Below are 4178 nucleotides of genomic sequence, written 5' to 3'. Positions count from 1 at the left end.
CCTTTTCTTCCCTTCCCCTTTTCTTTTCCTTCCCTTTTTTTCCCCCTCTTGTTTCTCCTTTCCATTTTTCCTATAGCAGTAATTGCCTTAGAATACTGGATTAAAAAAATCCATTTATTGCTTATTTTCCCTCAGAATGCTGGATTTTTTTATTCAGTATAATTGTTTATTTTCTCCCGGCTCATAGCTTTGTGAGGTCAGTGTCTGATGATAGTTTTTTTCCTCTGGTATTTCTGAGCACCATGAATGGTGCCTGATGATCAGTAGGACCTCAACAACCCCATAAGTGGTTGAATGAGAATGTACTGAGTCAAATGTGCCTACACAAGAAATCATTGATATCTATAAAATTTTGGGGTCAGCAGGATGTGGTGACCCATGCTCCTGGAATCCTTACACTGGAAGGCAGAAGGATCTCACTTTGGAATCCAGCCTGGACAACTTAGCAATTTAGCAAGACCCTGTCTCAGAAAGCAATATATATATATATATATATATATATATATGCTTTTCATATAAATATAAAACAAAAAATTAAGCATATATATGCTTTTCATATAAGTATAAATATAAACATATATAACAAAAATTAAGCATATATATGCTTTTCATATATATATCTTTATATATGTATCTATGTATGTATATACATGTATCTGTCATCTATTTTCTATTTATCATCCGTATATCTGTCTATACACTCTCTTACCAGATAGATGCATGCACAATTGGAAAAAGAAAGAAAAAAATAAAAAGAATTTGTAAGAAATTAAGAAGAAGGAGGGAACAAATGAAAAAATAAGACAAAGAAATGAAGCATTAACTGCTCCTTTCCATAGACCAGTAGAAATTATAGTACAATTATCCAAGCCATCCTGCACACATACATAGATAAATCTCTTTCCTACATTCCTTCTCCGGTCCTTCTCCTCATCTCAGTACTTCCTTCCTTTTGGATAGATTCATTCCCTTTTAATAATAATAAATTTGTTTTTGCAGAGCCTGTTGTGCGTTGTCCCCTCGTGTTCCATGGTTACTGGAACACGGGGGTCGTGTCCCGTGGTGATGAATGTAAATGAGGATGGAGGAGGTAGGATATAAGCAAATTTATTTAAAAAATGTGAAGGCCAGAAAGTAATAGCTACGAAGGCAAAGCAGTTGAGCTCCTGCTGGAAGGTTGTGAGCAGGATACCCAAGAGGGCTCCTCATCCGGAGCTGTGGGGGCGAATCTGTGGCACTCATACCTCAGCAGGGTGTGTGTATCACCCAAAGCTGTGTAAGGAGGATGGTTTGGATAACTGTACTGAGGATTTCTGCTGGTCTATGCAAAGGAGTAGTTAATGCTTAGTTTGGTTTGTTCCCTTTTTCCAATTCTTTGTCCTTTTTCTCCTTTTCATTTCTTATGTATTTCTTTCATTTTTCTTTCTTCTTCCAATTTTGCACGCATATATCTGGTAATATGAACAACTCATTTGAAGACAGCACTGCAGTATTACAACGAATACTGTGACATTCATATTATTTTGTTTAGTGGAATTTTACATCATTGGTAATTTTTCTGTTTTAATACTATTTTGTCCTCTCTTTAAAAAAATAAAAAATAAAAGGTTCACCAGGGTCTAGGTTCACCAAGGTCTAGAGATGTTTAAGGGGCTTAGAAGGGAGCTTGGGTTGTCGTGTAAGCAATATAACTCTATTCTATAGGAGATTATATATACTTTAGAGGCCAGCCTATGTCGTGCTTACATAATACCTGTGCAGGGTCCATGTGCCCTTGGGTAAGTGGCCTACCTGATTGAATTTTGGTGAGGTCCCAGATAGTTAAAGGACACCTGGGAGATGGTTTTATGAGATCCCTGGAGGGTCCTGACTCAGCAGACCCCATTGTGGGCCTCTCTACTCTCTTTGGGACCACTGTCCTTATTGTTGAATAGAGCCCTAACTCTTGTTTCACTGACTTTTGTTACATCAAACTAATGTGAGAACACACTCCAGTATCTCTGAGGAGAAAGAAGAGGCTGACATCTAATGTGAGAAGCAGGAGGAGGGTGACCTAGAACGTTCTTCTGGAGATCCTGAGGTCCTGCAGCTAAGCAGTATCCCACCAGTTTTCCAACCTTCCTCTTGCACTGATTTAGCCTTCTTTGTTGTTGACTTCATGTAACACAACATGATACAACACAACAAACAAAACAATCCTCTAACCCTCCTTCCACCACTTTCTGAGCTGAGAAGAAAGCCTCCTAAATACTTTTATTCCCTGAAGGAGTTATTTATTTTATTTTATTTTTTTTACAAAGAAATAATGTCTCTGAATCTGACATTTGTGATGATTATTTTTTAAAGCAAGCATTAACCAAGTCAACAGCTGTTTTGTTTTAAGTCATTGCTGGGTCTGGTGAGCAGGCTGTGTGGTGTACATACTTTGTAAACACTCAAAGAAGACTGTGTTCAATGTCTTCCGGTCAAAACTGACTTTCTCTGGTTCCTACATCATTTCACAGGGAAAGATTCTAACAGCAGAACCTGGATGAAGGGAGGGGGACACGGTTGGCAAGGACACATGCTGTGGTAATTGGGCTGGGAAATCAAAACATATCTCTGAGCAGCCTGTGCACCTCTTGTGTACTCTGAAGACTTCGGCTTTTCCCCTTGTATTAGAAGAGGCCAGCCATACATGCCACTGGGCTTCTTCATAGCTGGGCAAATAAAATCAGAGGAGTCTTGTCTCCAAGCAGTACTAGAAAGGATACTTCTCCAGACACCTTCTAAGGGCCGGTTGAACTCTTTGAAGTCCTTGCTGTTCCAGTTCTTGAGAAACAAGCTGATCTCAATGGGGGACAAGATTGCTTTTGTAGTCTTACAGGGCACTCTTCAGCGTTGCTCTCACTCTTTCTTCATCATTTCCCACAGTCCTGTAGCTCATTTTCCTGACCCTAGCTTACCCCTTCAAGATTATCCAGGTCCTCTTCCAAAAACTTACCTCCAATCAAGTCACCGCCTTGTGTGCAAAATCATCCCAATTTTAGTAGCTGTGCTGCTGAAGCAACCACTTGTTTGCAAAATAAACAAGTCATCAGACAGACTTTGTTCCAGAAAAGAGCATCAGTGCTTCAAATTTCAATTCTCTTTGAACTGTGGCTTTGGCAGTCCAGGCAGGTGAGGTAAGGCACTGAGGTGATGGGGAGAAGGTTGAAGGGGAGATGCTAAGTGCAAAGGTCTGGGGCCAGAGATTGCTCTGGCTCTCAGAAGACTCTTGCAGTGAACCTGAATTTGTCTGCTTGTTGACCTGTCAAGTCTCTGCCTCTTTCAAGGTCAATGGGGTCACCTTGTGGTTGATACTTTTATATGATGTTACATAGCATTTGGGTTGTGGATACCATGTGCCCCAAATCCTTTCTTTTGCCTGAGGTCTCTAAACATAATTGTGCTGCCATGTTCTCTTGGGTGGCCTACACTCCCTCTGTTTGCACAAGCAAGAAGAGATTACCAGGGGCTGGAGAGATGGCTCAGTGGTCTAAAGCACCTACTTAGAACAAGCTTAGCAAAGCATCAGGGACCGCGGTTCAATCCCCCAGCACCACATGCCAGCCAGCGCCGCCCCCTGGTGGGCTGAGCTGGCCACACACCACACACACACTCTCTCTCTCTCTCTCTCTCTCTCTCTCTCTCTCTCTGTCCTGTCTCTCAAATAAATAAATAAATAAATAAATTAAAAAAAATTAAAAAAAAGAAGAGATTACCAGACTAAAAAAAGTAAAAAAAAAAATAGTAAGAAAGGAAAAACAAAAACAAAAACAAAAAAAGTAGCTCTGAAAATGTGGAGGCCTTAGGCTAACATTGATGAAGTAGCTGATATGTTATAGAGTCATTCTATAGATTTTTAGACACATGGATTTGAACACTCCAGAGCATATTATTAAAGGGATGATTTTAGGAAGCGAGAGCTTTGACTATTAATGAGAACCAGGAAGGAGTGGTTAGGAATATGCCATCAGACCCATCCTGTTTTCATCTTTGATAGATCAGGGACTAGAGTGTCCACCATCCATATCGGATAATCATTTTCCATGTACCTGGAACTGTTAAATATTTTACAACTATAAACTCACATCACCCTCACAGTAAATATATGAGATGGGACAAAATTATCTTTGTCTTCTGGCTGAGGACACAGA

Source organism: Octodon degus, unplaced genomic scaffold (assembly GCF_000260255.1).
Source record: "Octodon degus isolate 3935 unplaced genomic scaffold, OctDeg1.0 scaffold00037, whole genome shotgun sequence".
In the NCBI taxonomy this organism is placed as follows: Eukaryota; Metazoa; Chordata; class Mammalia; order Rodentia; family Octodontidae; genus Octodon; species Octodon degus.
Note: the sequence above shows the minus strand (reverse complement) of the source record.